This window comes from Bactrocera tryoni, chromosome 3 (genome assembly GCF_016617805.1).
Source record: "Bactrocera tryoni isolate S06 chromosome 3, CSIRO_BtryS06_freeze2, whole genome shotgun sequence".
Lineage (NCBI taxonomy): Eukaryota > Metazoa > Arthropoda > Insecta > Diptera > Tephritidae > Bactrocera > Bactrocera tryoni.
Window position 1 is genome coordinate 60,920,721 of NC_052501.1, and position 17,231 is coordinate 60,937,951.

Genomic DNA, 17,231 nt, shown 5'->3' on the forward strand with positions numbered 1-17,231 from the left:
GAAACTTAAGCTTGTTCTTAAACTAGTCTTAATACCTAGAATAATTCCCGCCAGCGGCTATGACTTTCCTACAAGGCAAACAGTGTAGTTGTATACGACGTCATTCGTGCGGATTAATACCGATTACAAAATAACACTTCACTGTACCTCAAATATTCGACTTGCCGGGAGGAAATTCATCATCAGCCGTTAATACCACAGAAGACAGTTAATTGAATTAAAGCTCAGACGACTCAGAGTATGAAGTTCGATAAGGAAACACATTCTAAATTGATAGACATGTTGGTTCGCACATAAGAAATTTTGACGAAAATTGTCAGGGAACCAGTTTTTGCCTAGATACTTTTATTTTGGTAACGAATGATAAGGTGGCCATACAACTGAGAAAATTAAATACACAGCTCATTGGATTGTTGTCGGTTATCAATGAGGCACATGTAAATACCGAAAATCCTTAACATTAATTGATGCTTAAATAATGCAATTTTCCCTAAAGATAGAAAGATTCCTGTAGTCTGTAATAAAATTATATCTTTGTGCCGCCTATAGGTTAGGTAAATGGGCTGATTACTCGCGAGGTTACGAATAATCTCACATATAATGTTATAGACGCTTGTAGTTGTGATGCCTTCTAGGTATGGATAAAAAAAGACCATCACATGTCGATAAAATGCTTAGAGCTTGCCACAAATTTATTGAGTCGGTTAATATCTATAGAAGCCAATTCGTAGGGTTCGTAAAAAGTATGATAACCTAGATGATTCAGCTTTAATCTGGCGAAACCTGGACAGTAAGAAAGTTTCTAGATGTTGCCATTTCATCTTCATTACATACCGTTCGGAACGACTTGGGGGCGGCAAAACGTTCTTCGCGGTTTATTAGTATTCAGAAAAATACTTCAACAAACTTTTTTACAAAATTTATTATAAAAGATAAAGAGTTGTACACTCAAATGTAAAAATCTGAATAACAATGAAAAATATTAATTTTTACTCGAATACTCTTCAGTCTTTGAATTTGTCTTACATCTTTTGGCTTAAATAGTGATAGAACTTAAAGAGGCACTTTCTACCTTTGATCGCTGCAAAATCACATATCATATCATTGTAATTTAAAGTGGAAGCAGTTTCACATTCTATTGAGAGAATCCCAAGATTGGACAGTCTACTCTGACTCATGGTCGATCTCAAGTAAGATTTGATCAATTTAAGTTTGCTAAAAGATCTTTAACAAGATGCATCTGATACAGGTATAGTGAGTAGTATTCTTAAAGCTGTCGCTAACGTCTTGTAGGCTTCCAGTCCCATTGAAGAAATGTATAATAAAACTTTTTATATACTTAATATAGAAGATATTTTGTAAAAATTCACTTTTGTTCGAACCACCTCATGAAACTTGTAGGTAGGTAGATAAAGGGGGGCGGCAGAACATTCTTGGCCCCGGGCGTCCGAAGTTGTAGCTACGCGATGTATCAAACAGAGTTAGAACTTTTAAAGTGGTTTAGTGGGCGGCGGATTGTTTGTAAGGCAATCAAAATTATTAACTTTTCAAATAGGACAATGAAAGTATTTCATTATAGACTCATATCCATAAAAATTAACACTCTTTCAGTTGGTAATACGCTTCGAAAATGAGCCTCACACACAAATAGTATTGTCGGAAATATATTTAAGGAAACAATTTCGATTCTATAAAGCACAAAATATGGCTTCTGGCGCTACTTGGGTTGGGGGGTTAAAATGTACTGGCACTAATAGATCATAGATATATCTTAAACTTATCGGATTTCTTTCATACATATTCTCATAGTTTGCAATTTCTATGTAAATTCTGAACACTTGCAATCGAAAATCAGCGCGCAATCTCATTTGCAATATAAAACTATCAAAGGAAGCAGTCGTCGCAGCTGCTGCTTTAAAATGCAATTAATTCGTTCACCTTTTCGCATCACCGACAGATGCACAGGCTCTCAAAGACACCGGCCACAGTTGAAATTGCCAAATGGAAAGTTATAAAATGCATTAAAAAGTGTTAAAAGGCATGCAAAATAAATGCATGCGATTATAAACGAACAAAACGTGTCTTTGTAGCATACTTTTAGGTGTATAGCGTTGCACACATAAGTGTATATAATATACATACTTTTAGATGCGCACAAAGCATACATACGTACTTAGGTAGAAGGCTAATCTGGGCAGGTTGATATTGCGAAAGAGTTTTTAATTTAAAAGGGGCCAAAACGCTGACCCGACAAATGACCCGCACACACCTTAGAATATGCTACAAAGTCACTGGCCGTTCATTGCATAATGCATATTTATAGGAACTGAATTGCAAAATGCTATTCGGCAAATTGAAAGCGAGCGCTAAAGGAGCGCGCAAACGAACAAACGGCTTAAAAATGCCGGTGAGTAAAACAAAATTTACAGGGGTTGAGCGGAAGTAATTGCGCGCAGATAAACGAACCCAATTGGCGATAAGCGCGCTGTATGTACCCCAAATGCAAAGCTGCGTGTCGTCTGGCACTTGTAGTCACCGAATTTCAGCTGGATTTGTAGGAAATTTAAAATTTTACCACCAACGCTATATCTAAATAATTCAAGCAACCCAACGCCTGCTTTTGTGCCATTAAATGTACAACAATTCTGGCTGCACATCTTAACATTCTCTACTTTTATATAAAGATTTAGCATACCAGCAGGCGCGTTAGCGCGTAATCCGCAACGGCAACTGTATATGCAAATAGGTTGGTGCTGGTGTTGCTGGCAACGTCGGGGAAAACTTTTACGCCAACTTTTACATTACACAGCGCATCGCTTTTTCTTTTCCCCCTCTGCACCACTTGCTTGCGTGCGCCTGGCGCGCTGCTAGGTAGCTTTCTTTGTATGCATGCAAATCCAGGTGCGCGCTATGCATGCGCTAAGCTGCGTCTGAAAGTCAAACTTGAGTTGCTTGCATTTCGCTAGCTTCTTTCACTTTCTCTGCTTTTATTTGCTTAAGCGTAAGTTTTAAGCGTTTCTATTCTATTCTATTTTTGTTTTTTTTTTACATTTTTGCTTTTGCATTGTGCAGCACTTTTTCGTGCGCTTCTAAGCGAGTCGAGTACAAATAATCGCATTTAAGGCAAGTTTTGAAAAACTTTGCCAACAACAAAAATAAAGCGAAGTGAATGCGCCAAGTTATTAGGCGCCGTCCGTACCGGAATTGTCGGTGTTTGCAATGCAAGTCAGGTAAATGCGCGCACTTCGCTTTTTCCACTATCCACTCTCCAAACATTGACTATTTTCATCCATCGTCAGCAAGATAAATTCACCGAAAGCCTAATAAATTTGCCTGCTTAGCTGATTAAGGCATGAAATAGAGCAGAAGTGCACCAATACTGGCAAACTTTGGCGTTGCATTTTATTGAGCGCGGCGGGGCGCGGTGCGGTGCGTGTGGCGCGGCAAAGCGCTCGCGCATTTAATGCATTTTCGCGTAATTAACAATGCGCCAGTAGCCGCACAAAGCCCATGGTAAGCGTATTCTGTGTGCACTCCGCACTCACCTCGCCCCCACATGCCACGCCTTCAGTCCACAGCAACGCTTATGCATTGCATTTGGTGGCATCGTTCGTCCGCGCCGCTTATTTTTCAAATAAATTTCAATTGTGCGCACGAAAATGTCAAATAAACTACAATCAAATGCTACGAAAATAATTCCACCCACGCACACCCTTAAAATGGCGTTGGCGCGTGGTTTCTCTAGCGTAGCAGCGTCTCTCGTCAGTGGCCCAGTTGGGCGCCGCCATCTAGCTGCGTCGCATTTTAAGTCTCAGACAAATGATCCAAATATAAATTTCAGCAAATTGCCAAGAAAATTGCAGCGCTCCAACAGGGTTATGCCAGCAGTTATACGGTACGGCCAACCGTCATTTCATTAGAGTGGCTTCCCCGCATAAAATAGCATCAGCAACAAACTTTTCGCAGATGCTTACCTGCCAGCTGCCCACTTATACATATACCTACATACATTTCGTTTCATTTCTTTATATTTGTCGCTCCACCTGTTTCAGGAAGTCGCCATAAGCTTTAGTTGTTGCTTGTCTACTCCGAATACCGGCGGTGGCAGCCGACATACAGTCCAGATGGAGGCAACAGCTGTCACCGTCGTCTTCATTGCTGCTCTAACAAAAGTTTTTTGCGAACAACTCAATATTGCGGCCACAGCGTAATTGCTATAACCAAGCGTAGTTTGTACAGGGTGATATATACATTGTCTGCTCATAAAATTCTAGAGTAAACACGCCCTCTAATTATAAGAGGGGTTCTGTGATTACAATTGCCACGACTTGTTGTGCAGTATTATGTTCCGTTAATGAAGCCCTTTTGAAAGCCTTGTTTGCGTTGTTTGTAATGCTATAATAATCTAAAATTTACTATAACTCTCTAATAGTAGCTGTCGGCTATAAAACAAGCCAATGTTGTGATCTCTACAAAATACGCTTCAAACTCACTTTCTGAACGTTTTTCACGGCATTCACTTGTTGAAAATATATGTATGTACATATGTCGCTCCGCCCTAAAATGGATTTTCTTCTTGTAAAATCGGTCTTCCTCTTTCTCTGCTTCCTCTGGTGAGTAATGGACGAATACTTTCTAAGCTGGAGTGTTCTCATCCATTTGGACGACACGACTTAGCCAGCGTAGCTGCTGTCTTTTAATTCGCTGAACTATGTCACTGTTTCGTAGAGCTCATCGTTCCATCGACTGCGGTATTTGCCTGTATAACTCTCGCCAACAGGTGTCAAATTAGCATGGTATTAAGCAATTGAAGTGACCACCCTGTATGATTAAATGCCGTCCAATGCAGCAGCAGCGCGCCCACAATGCTTTTTACCGGCATCAACAGCAACTTTCGCTCGGTTTTGCCTACCACTCAATAGTACTGTGGTGACCCAACATGCCTTCTCACCATTTTGCCGCCTTTTCATTATTTAAGCGTCAGTCGGCGAAAACTTTATAATCTGTTAATTATTTGTCTTATGCCAAGTTGGCGAAATTTTATTGCTTCCTCCAGCTCACAGTTTTCATATGCCTTCGCATACAAATTGTAGCAGACATTGCATACATCTCTCTCGGTATTGGTAATTTCAAGGTGAAATTGTGCAGTGTGGCTTGGGCTGATAGAAAAAAGATCCAACAAAATTAAAAATATTCAAAATGTAAATGTGCACTTTGAGCTAATCAGGGGGAGTTGGTATCGGTCAAAAAGAACTGAATTTTCAATTATGAGCACTTTGAAAAAATTACTTAAATGTTGTAAAATTAAAATTTCGAATTTCTTTAAAAAAAACAAAAAAGGTAATTAGGTTCTTAAAGCTGAGCCTGTGAGTTTTATTGCACTAAATTTTTACAATATATCATTTCATATTCTTAAAGTCAGTCTTTGAATTCTGATGCAAAGTACGACCATCTTTACAATAGAAGTAGATACAAATTTCAAAATTGAAACATTCTAATATGCATATATGTATATATATATATTTTTTTTCTTTAAGACAAGGTGCTTGTGTAATCTTAATATTTTTATTTAACTTAAAAAATTACCTGTTCTTAATTAAAAAAACATAAAAATAATATTTTTTATAACTCCCCGACGGGGAATTGAACCCCGGTCTCCCGCGTGACAGGCGGGGATACTGACCACTATACTATCGAGGATTGATATTTACTATTAGAGTGAACATGTGTGTTACATACACTGTAAAAAAGATAATTTGGATTTGAAAATAAATGAAATTTAAAAATGTTCAAATTAATTTGTGATTAAATAATAAAAGGTTATAAGATAAGTTGCTGATAACCAACCATTCGAAGCGAAATACTTTCATTTCACTCTTGTAAAGTAAGTTTTATATTAGTTTGCATTTAAGACTAATAAAATGAAAAATATGTAGGCAAATGGAATTTTAAAATATAAATATAAGCTTATAAATTTAGCATACAATTATTTTTTTTTTGTGCGCAGATACGATAGATGTGTCCTCGATAGTATAGTGGTCAGTATCCCCGCCTGTCACGCGGGAGACCGGGGTTCAATTCCCCGTCGGGGAGATAGTTATACATACATACAGTGATATTTTTATTATGAATTCCTATAGTAATTTTTTAATATTTTTAATAACGCTTTTAACTATACATAAGAAAAAATGTAGGAAATATTTAATTATGACTCTAAGAATTATTTTTATTAATACTGTCTTAAAAATTAAGAAAAAGTATGTTTTCTATTTCTCCCCGACGGGGAATTGAACCCCGGTCTCCCGCGTGACAGGCGGGGATACTGACCACTATACTATCGAGGATGTTGCAGATTTTGAAAATAAAGCCGTATATGAGAGCTCTTCATTTATTACAAAAAGAATACGTTTGTTTTGTTTGAATGTGGTTAAAAACTTTTGAGTGCTTTTGGTAAGAAATCGAATTCATGACAAAATAATTCAAATACCTCATAATTTGACATAATTTTAGTAAGCTGAAGTTGCTCAAATTCTTCTTTATTATATTAATTGTGTTTCTTTTAGCGCAATATCCGATATTCAAAATAAGTATACTTTTTAAAACTATTCCACTATCATATTTTAAATCTCCAACAACAAATCAAAAACTAATCAACGCCATTTGAAAGTTCGATTGCCTTGCTGTCTTGTTCATTATGTACGAACATGTGCGCACATGAATGACCTTCACTCACTTACACTAAAACATCTCGCCCGCACTAAATTCACTTAAAAAGAATTGTAGAAATAGAAAAATAATATGGCTGCAAGCAACGACCATTTTGTTTAAAAAATTTATTTAAAAACCGTGCAAAAATCGTTCAATCATTTCAGTTAAATACCAGGCAAACAAAGGTGCACAGCAGGTATTGCTTGCATTTCGTTCAGTTGGAAAGAGCGGCAGCTAAGCAAAACTGCTAAATGAAATTCTCAAATGAATGAACTGAGTCAGCGGCATTATCAATGCATATACGGTACATACATATGTATGCATATAAAGTATTTACGAAGTGTGCTGTGTCGCTATGTGTAAATATGTATGTATGTATATGTTTTTAAGTCGGTAGGTACACTATGAACGCAAAAGCCAAGAAATATCTGGCCACACTCAGTATAATGGTGCTGGCCAATGGCTTATGGCGAGTTTCGTTCGAGCATTCTCACACAATTAACTAGAAAATTACTTTTTACTGTAGCACTGTTGTTGTTTGTTCACTTTTAAGCACATATTTCAAATATTTTACATTTCTTATGGCTCGTGCGCTCTTCCTCTTGCTTAAAAATCTATTTTCTTATGTATGTATATATGTATATGTACATATGTATGTATATTCAAACCTACATACATATAAAATTGTAAACTGTCGGCACAAAGCGCTTCACATTTGTTTTCCCATCTACAGTAGATCTCAAAACAAAATGTTCGTCGATGAAAAATATATACATACATACATATGTAAGTAAGTATACGTTTGCGCAAAATTATTTCTAAACAAGATTAACGTTGGATTCGGCTCTAAAGGGAGTTTAGAGCTCTCAAGAAATGTAAAAACTTCATATAAAAAAAACGCTTAAGAAATGATCAAGAAAATTTCCTGAGGTGAATTTCTTGTACTAGTAGTAGTAGCTCTAAATAATCGGCTACTAATTTTTAATAATTCTTTTTAAGAAAATGCGTATATGGCAATCCTTGTTTTGCGAAGAAACATGAAATCGACAATTGTTGGAAAATGAAAGTAATCATTAAATTCATCCTACATTTAGTTAAATTCATTATTATGAAATATAGTTCATTTTGAAATGTTGTATAAAACTTACCAAACATCAACCACATTCCTTAAATCGCAATGAAAATATTTATATACTGACACACGTAAGCATATTTCTTTGTTTATTTTCTCGAAATGGTGTTTTCAAAGTCGGGGTTATTATACCCTGAACAGGGTACATTAAGTTTGTCACGAAGTTTGTACCACCCGGAAGTAAGCGTCGGAGACGGAGAAGTATATACATATATAAATGATCAGTATGTTAAGCTGAGTCGACTTAGCCATGTCCGTTTGTCTGTCTGTTCGTCCGTCTGTCTGTCTGTATACATACGAACTAGTTCCTTAGTTTTTAAGATATTGTTTTGAAATTTTGCAAACGTCATTTTTTCTTCAAGAACCTGCTCATTTGTCTGAACTGCCGATAAAATATAGCTGCTATACAAACTGAACGATCGGAATCAAGTTCTTGTATGGAAAGCTTTCACATTTGACAATGTATCTTCACAAAAGTTGGCACAGGTTATTTTCTAGGGCAACAATGTAATCTCCGAAGAATTGTTCAGATCGGCTTACTATAGCATATATGTAGCTACCATACAAACTGAACGATCGGAAAAAAGTTATTGTATGGAAAACTTTTGCATTTGACAAGATATATTACCGAAATTTGGTATATATTATTTTCTAAAGCAACAATTTAATCTCCGAAGGATCGGAATCAAGGGCTTGTATGGAAAACTTTCGCATTCGACGTGGTATCTTCACGAAATTTGACATGGATTACTGCTTAAGGTAATAATATAATCTCCGAAAAAACTCAGATCGGATTACTATAGCATATAGCTTTCATATAAACTGAACACATACTTACTAAAAGAAATGCACTTGTGAAGGGTATATTAGCTTCGGTGCAGCCGGAGTTAACGTTTTTTCTTGTTTTATTGTTGTTATTGTTAACTGATTATATATATTTCAGTAATTTATATATTTATATTTCAGTAATTAATCGAAAATTTTTCTCACCGATAAATATATTTTTTTTTTATAAACAATTTAAGGCCGAAATTCTGCTCAAAATCGATTTTTTTTTTTTGCGAAATGTCCATTTTGTCAAAAAAATGTATTTTGCTTATTCCTTCTATCGACTAGTCTTAACATTACTTTAACGAAATTAATTAAGTAATTTTGGAAAATTTAGTTCAAGGATATAGTGGTTTCGAAATAAACTAAAAACTTGACATACAGTTAAAAGATACCATAATATGTGTGCAAATTTTTGGATCAATAAATTTAAAAGTTCCTAGAAAAAATTCGCTTTTTCGGAATGTAATTATGTATATACATACATATATGTGCAACACTTCATGGTGTATTTTCATCACTTGTCCTTATTTTATATCCCTTACCCTTAACAGTTGACTTTTGCTCCACCGTGTACTTGTGCGGTTTATATTGTCATACTGATTATTCTTACATGCTACTTTCGGCATTTCCACTCTCGCTCTCGCATTAAACGCTGTATATCATATGTAGGTAAGAATATGTATGTACATATATCTGATCGTATCCACCATTAACATTTGCCAGCACGCGATCGAAATGAATTTTGTATTTGTATAAGTATTTCTCGCAACTGCCGAACATTGTACACCAGCAAGATATTGTTGTTTAATGTTACCCCGCTGTTTATATTACTGTTGGGCCTTGCTCTTATGCCAAAGTAAAAAAGGTTGTAATTCTCCAAAGCACGCAGCTGACAACGGCATAATTGCTGCTTAAATTTTCTGTTTGCCTAATAACAGCGTGGATCAATTTATCGATTTCACGTTTTACGAATCATGATCATCAACCGCCGCCGCATCACGATCAACATACATGATGGCTGTTGTTGTTATGGTTAAGGGGAAAAGAGCTTATCGGCGACAGTTAAACAAACATTCGATTTCAATAACAATCGAGAGAAAGGCGAGTGTGTAAGCGATTACTAAAATGGAGTGATTTCGATTCAATATGAAGTATTAAAATCAAATTAATTACTAATAATTACTTCTCCTCCTTTTTTCCCGTTTTCACTCCGAGACTTTTTCAATCTACGTATATTCCGTTCTAAGTATCGCCTTCAATATTTGCTGCAAGTGTTGGCGATCACTTTAGGGTGGTTCGAATATTGCTCTCATGCTGCATGCGTTAATTTTTTCTACTAGGGCAAGGTTTCGATTCTCGGATCACATATCCCGGCACGCTTCTAGCCTGTTTACAAATTATAGATTTCTGTGAATTCACTTCCTAGAATAGATATGTATATGTATGCATCTGTTTCATTTTGTGATCTGTTTTCTTATAACATATTAATTAATGTTTCATGATAGTTAAGTTGTTCGAAAATAATACGATATATACTTCTTATATAATTATATCTGTATGTACATACATATATACTTATTTTAATTTTTAACTAGAGATGATGAGAAAACGAGAAGGTATACCTTAGAAGTTACTGACCTTGCAACCTTTCATTTTGTTTTTTATAAAAATATTTTAGATATTTTAATTTTGTTTAAGTGAAATTACAATTTATTTGTAGTTATTTACCACCTTGTACTCAAATGTGCCATTTGCCACAAAAATATCACAAGCAGAGTGGCGCAGTGGAAGCGTGCTGGGCCCATAACCCAGAGGTCCGAGGATCGAAACCTTGCTCTGCTATCTGAGGTTGAAGCAGTGTTCTTTATTGTTAATTTTGCTTAAAAATCCGGCAAATTGTAAATATACTCGTATGTTATTTGCAATGTCATTTATACCACGCGATAAAGTATGAAGATAAAATTACTTAGTAGTTTTGTAATATTAGCTATTGTCATATACAATTACTAAATAAAATATTACTCAAAAAAAATTTGCTTTTCATCAGTAACTTTCGTCTCAGTGTGATTTTCCGAAAAATCACTGATCGATTTTTTTTTATAAATAAATACATTCATGAGGAATACAAAATGATTTTTTTATGTTAATTTATTCTGTGTATAATAGTTAAATAAATTGTTGATGTGACACGTGAAAAAAACACGTGCGATGTCCACGATTGCGGCCGAAATGTAGGCCTGAAACAAAAATTTGACAAAATGGCGGCGATTTGAACGAAAAGTAGCGACTTTGGCTCATTTTCTCAACAGTTTTTCGTAGACAAAAATAGGGAGATTTTAAATAAACAAAAACAAAACTTCAAAAGCGAAACGCTGTAGCAACCGTAATAATTTGACTTTTAATTTCAAAATTTGAGAGAATGTTTATTATAGTGTATATTTTCCAATAATGCAATAAAAAAAATCGGGTTTTCGAAAATTTCACACTGATAGGATCGCTTGAAATATCTTGAATACTGTTGAACTTCCATAACACGAAGTTCACGAAACCTCAAACTCTTGAATTGGTAGTGGAAGTTAAATTTCATATAAATTTCCTTCCATAACTCGAACTCTCTTTAACTTGAAATTTTTTAGTGAATTATGGTTATTCGAGATAGAGAAGTTCAGCTGTATTTATATTTAACTAATAAATTATATTTTAGGATTCTGCATTTGCATTTGTACTTTTTTTCCTTTAATTTGAAGTATTCCTTTGCCCTTTGTGTCACCCTGTTGTTTATATACACTGTGTGTAAAATATTCTATTCTAATGTTTTCATTTTCATAATGTGGAAATGCTACGATTGCGTTCACATATTATATTTGACAAAAATTTAGAGGCAGCAGAGTGGCGCAGTGGAAGCGTGCTGGGCCCATAACCCAGAGGTCCGAGGATCGAAACCTTGCTCTGCTATGCAAAATGGTTAACTGAATTTGTTTTACTCTTTTGCTTTACATTTTATTTACAATTTATAATTTTTTTTTTATAAAACAAGGGTAAAATCAGACAATTTTTGAATGCAAATATTTAATTAATAGTTTTTATATACATACATATGTACATATATCGATACGACATATGTACATTTGTATATTTAAATACTTTAAATTAATACTAATAAACTTTAAACTAAGCCTTATATGTATGTAAAATACCTTTACATTAGTTCTTTCTTTCTTTCCATAAAATTCCGCGATAGTCTGCACTCAAAATTATACTACACATTTTTGGAATAATTGGATTTGCTTTATATACATACATACATGTATGTATAAAAACATTCATAGAAATGTATTTCAGTATGCACATATCTTGCATTCCTCCATCAGAATATGTATTATTTGCAGCGAAAAACAGTAAATGTCAAGCAGCGCAGTCAAACTGTCAAACGACGAAAAAATATTGCAGTGGAAATTATCGCATAATTTGAAATCAAAGCGGAAAAGGGAATTTCAAGTGGGCTTAAATCGCAATCAATGATGCAGCAGAAGCAGTAAGAACAAAAAAAAACTGGATACAAACATAAGTCAGTGGAAGCCAGTCAAGTACACGTGTAGTTGCAGTTGCGAAGGAAGCGAGCGGAGATAAGAGTAGAGAAGCGCTTTAAAAACTTCTAAAGAACAGTATAGCAACGAAAGAAGTCAAAATCGAAGGATGGAAATTGTCAGCATAGCCGATAGTGGCGGAACAACTACAAAAACGTATTAATATTAACAAGTAGGAATGCAATGTCGGTGATGTCATTCAAATTTTTTTCTTATTCGTTGAGTTGACTATTTGCCGGCTTGCTGTTGACGCGCCATCCATTGTTGTTATTATTGCTACAATACGACAGCACTCCGTCTCAATCACAGCATAATCGTTGAAAAATAGCAAATGAAATAAACAAAGAGAACAACAAGCAAAAAAAAAACTAAGCGCGGTAGTGAAGCTGTGTGTTGCCAGAGCAGCTGACACGAAGTGCAACGAAAGTGAATTGTGGGATTGGGACAAATAAAAAATAACAAAGAATGTCGAAAAGTTAAACGGGGTATATTGCATAGACGGGAAACGATTTTAGTTGGGTGCGATGTTTGAAGGAGACAAATACGCATTTTTTTTTTTTGAAATTGCTGTAGGCATCCAATATCAAGGCCTGCAGCCTTCCCAATGCTTAAAATTTAATAAAATTTTTAGTTGCAACATTCGGAGGCGTGTAATGTGACAATCATTTATTTACGTTTCCCATTGGTATCGGCGATTCAAAATACACATATGTATGTATATAAGACATAATAATGACAAGAATAAGTGAAACATCTTTTGTGTTATGGTAGCGGAATATTGAGAAATGTTCAAATATATTTTGTAGTCTCTACTTCAATTAGGCATGGATTATTATGTTTTTTGTAGCGTTATCTAATTCCCGATTAATAGGGATAATTGTGTTGGAAGTTTATCTTTATGCACCGACCTATAGCAAAGACTTCTGTCTGAAAAATGTTCGGAAAACTTTCCATAGGTATGGAGAGCTTGGTGCGTGGCCCTGCGACCCCTGCACTGGTGCAATAGTTGACCCGACAGCTCACCTCGCTGAGCCAAGGGTCGTAGGAACAAGATGAGCAAACAAAACACAACCACAACAAACAACCCAACTATAAGGCAACGACCCAGGACAACGACCACGGACAATGAAAAAGAGCAGGTAAGCAGCGTAGGCAAAGAGGGTCAAGGAGCTAAGCGGAAGTTTAGCTTCCTTGACGCTCTCTCGCCAGAGGAGCGGGCGCTGTTTGAGGAGCATGCGAGGGAGGACGATGACACGACATGTCCTCATGCAGCGGCGCTCGCCTGGCGAAAGTGCCTGCTGCCGTCGCAGCAGCTACGAGCGCCGCCAAGACCCCCTTAAGTAGGCCTAACGGTTCAGACTCGGGGGAGTCGCATCGGGCAGAGACCGATGGTGCTCGTAGCAGGATAAGGAGGCACAGAAGAGTTGGGCAACGCCCTCTCCCAGCAGCTGGAAAACACGGCGGGTGTGACGACCCGCACAGGAAGGGTATGAGTGGAGCCAGCATGAAGTGGTACTTGCGTTACCTCCGGGACGGGAAGACTCCCGAGGTGGCAGAAGCGATGGTCAGAGGAAGGAAGGAAGGGAGCAATGTATCCCCAGCAAAAGAGCGCAACAGGGCCGTGTCAGCTCGCACGTAACGCAGTGGTACTAGTAACCGAGGCCCGGTCAGCACAACCCTGACCGCAAGGCGTGGCGAAGGAAGGGCAGCGCCCACGGACACTTACGCCCAAACAGCGAAGCGGAAGAGCGGCCAGCTCACGCCTCAGGAGCCCCCCAGCTCCAAAAGGATGAAGGGCGGCAACACGAGGAAAGCCGGAAGCCAACCATCCGTACCAGCTCCACACCGGGTGGAGGAGGGGCGGCGCAGATATGTGAATACTGTTAAAGTCATCCGCATGGCTGTACTGCCTCAAAACTACTACAAAACTACAGGAACTCCTTGAGGGGCTAGGAGACCCACTGGACGGCAGTGCGGTTGACGGCGGGGACGAGGATCTGCTCCTCCTCTATTCTAGTGACCGTCAACACGGAAATCGCCCAGGTGAACCTGCATCACGCGGCGGCAGCGTCAGCTGTCATAACGAGCAGGTTCACAGCGGATAAACTGGGTATCCTGCTGATCCAAGAGCCTTGGGTCCATAGAGGAGAGGTTAGAGGCCTCAAGACGGAGTGCAATAAGGTAATCTGGGATCTCTCTAGCGAGAGATCTAGAACTTGCATAGTGGTCAGGAATAACATTGAACTCTTCTGCATTTCAGAGTTCCTGACGCAGGATCTGGTGGCGGTGCAGGCCTGGGACTTCGAAGGCAGGCCTTCGTTCTGGCTTCAGCTTATTTTACAGGGGAGGCCTCCACGGCATCCCCGGAGGTGGTGGAAAAGCTGGCGGAGCACTGCAGAAGACACAAGCTTCCCCTAATCATTGGCTGTGATGCGAACGCTCACCACTTAGAATGGGGCAGTACAAATTGCAACGCAAGAGGTGAGTCTCTCTTAGAGTACTTATTAGGTAATAGCTTAGCGATAGAGAATGTAGGGTGTGAGCCCACATTCATAACTATAAGCAGGAGGGAGGTGTTGGACATCACATTCAGCAATGAGCCCGCAAACGGAGCGAGGAATTGAGCAAGAGGGGGCAGACTGATAGGAGCGTTTCAGGCCCAGCAATTGAGAGTAGGCTATCGGAGCTGAACGGGGCTGTTATCAATGTCTATCATGGCAGCTGCCCTCTAAAAGTGCCCACAGACAGTCGAAACTGTCCCTGGTGGTCAAGGAAATTGGCAGACCTCCGGAAAAAGTACGGAGTACTTCCCGGAGACTATTCGGGAAGACCAATGTCTACCCTTGATCGAACACAGGCCATCCCGCGAGGATTGGAGAATAGCCAAGCAGCTGTATACGGCGGACTCGATCAGGTGGGCAATGGCCTCGTTTGAGAGATACAAGTCTCCGGGACTGGATGGCATCTTTCCAGCGCTGTTACAGCAGGAGGAGCAGTTTTTACTGCCATACCTGGAAAGAATACTCATTGGCGAAATCCTTCAGGTCAATCAGTCTGACTTCTTTCCTGCTAAAAACCATGGAGAAGATCATGGACCATGAAATAAGGTCGAAAGCGCTGAAGAGAGCACCCCTGCATGCGGCTCAGCATGCGCACAGAGCGGGCAGATCTACCAGTACTGCTCTGTACCAGCTAACCTCTGAGATAGAGAGTTCACTGGAGAACGGGGAGGCGCTTTCTTGGACATCGAAGGTGCCTTTGACAACACGTCTCATAGGAGTGTAGCCAGAGCACTGGAGAAAAGGAATGTGGCAGCACCGGTGCGTAGATGGATAGAAGCCGTACTGCGCACCAGAATTGCTGAGACCACAGTTGGAGATAAAAGTATTCGACTCGGCACAACAAGAGGCTGCCACAGGGGGGTGTGCTATCACCCCTGCTGTGGAGTCTTGTCGTAGACGACCTGTTAGCAATGCTAACGGACAAAGGGGCGACCTGATGCAAAGAGGTCTAAACCTGACAAAGGGGTGGTGCAGGGGGGTTGAATTGAACATCAACCCATCCAAGACGACCATAGTCCCGTTTACGAGACGCAGGTCCCTACCCGGTATCAGGAATCTCACCCTAGGAGGCAGAGTGATAGAGATGACCAATAACGTCAAATACCTCGGTCTCACGCTAGACTCTACTTTGCGGTGGAAGCAGCATGTAGACCTGACCTTGGTCAAAGCAACAAAGGCATTAATGGTGTGCAATCGGCTGGCGGGTAAGTCCTGGGGCTGTAAGCCAAGGATTGTTAGGTGGTTGTACACCATGATAGTGCGACCGATAATCACGTACGGGGCGGTGGCCTGGGCCTCAATAGCGTAGCAGACTTCGGTAGGAATTAAATTATCGAAGCTGTGGCGGCTAGCCTGTGTTTGCATGACAGGCGCAATGCGCATCTGCCCAACGGCAGCTCTGGAGGCCCTGCATGAACTCACACTGCTTCACTTGGTTATCGGTCAAGTAGCCAAGAGCACGTTTCTGCAAATAACGGCAGAGGGGTTTGGCAAAGGAAAGGTAATCTCGTCCCAGAGGATGGAAAAGATAAGTGGCAATATACCAATCGCCCTCCTCCCGAAGGACAGCACTACCAAAAACAGTGGAACGACTCCACCCTTGAGCTGCTGCTGAGGAACAGTACATTGAGGTGGTACACCGACGGCTCAAAAATGTCGGAGGGAATTGGTGCAGGGATCGCGGGTTCACGCACCAAGCTCTCCATACCTATGAGGGAGTTTCCGAGCATTTTCCAGGCGGAAGTCTTTGCCATAAGTCGGTGCATAGAGATAAACCTCCATCGCAATTATCGCAATGAGCGGATAGGCATACTCAGCGATAGTCAAGCAGCACTAAAAGCGATCTCCTCCTACGAGATCAGATCGCTACTAGTGCAGGAATGCAGAGAACGGCTGAACAGCCTTGCGGAAAGAAACCAAGTGCACCTAATTTGGGTGCCAGGTCACAAAGGAATAGCCGGTAACGAACTGGCAGATGAGCTCGCCCGCTCCGCAGGCTCCACCAAAATGGTAGGTCCTGAACCCTTTACAGGGGTGGGTTCCCATACCATAAAGGAGCTACTCCGCAAAGAAGAGGGAGTGGGCAGAAAAGAGCATTGGCAACGAACTCACGGCATGCGGCATGCCAAGTTGCTAATGGGAGGGTACAACATGAGCAGGTTCAAAGTTGTAATCAACCTCCCCAGGAATAAACTGAGGCTACTGGTCGCATTTTATTCTGGCCACTGCAAGCTAAATAGGCATTTGTATGACATGGGCCTATCTTCTTGCACTAACTGCCGGTTCTGCGACATGGAACCTGAAACACCGGAACACCTGCTGATCGACTGCACAGCAGTCTGCAGACGCAGGATTAAGGCCCTCGGATCCATGTTTCCGGACAGGGATTGCATCGGCTCACTAGCACCCGGT

General features: G+C 39.5%; 5 non-coding genes across 5 annotated transcripts; 3 read left to right on the top strand and 2 right to left on the bottom strand.

Moving 5' to 3' along the window:
• Nucleotides 1-5,628: 5,628 nt before the first annotated feature.
• On the bottom strand, nucleotides 5,629-5,700 carry Trnad-guc. Its single transcript has one exon. It is a non-coding gene; the product is annotated as a tRNA-Asp (tRNA).
• Nucleotides 5,701-6,021: 321 nt separating this feature from the next.
• Trnad-guc lies at nucleotides 6,022-6,093 on the top strand. Its single transcript has one exon. It is a non-coding gene; the product is annotated as a tRNA-Asp (tRNA).
• A 179-nt stretch (nucleotides 6,094-6,272) lies between these two features.
• Trnad-guc lies at nucleotides 6,273-6,344 on the bottom strand. The gene has a single exon. It is a non-coding gene; the product is annotated as a tRNA-Asp (tRNA).
• A 4,097-nt stretch (nucleotides 6,345-10,441) lies between these two features.
• Nucleotides 10,442-10,513, top strand: Trnam-cau. Its single transcript has one exon. It is a non-coding gene; the product is annotated as a tRNA-Met (tRNA).
• Nucleotides 10,514-11,554: 1,041 nt separating this feature from the next.
• Nucleotides 11,555-11,626, top strand: Trnam-cau. Its single transcript has one exon. It is a non-coding gene; the product is annotated as a tRNA-Met (tRNA).
• The last annotated feature ends 5,605 nt before the right edge of the window (nucleotides 11,627-17,231 follow it).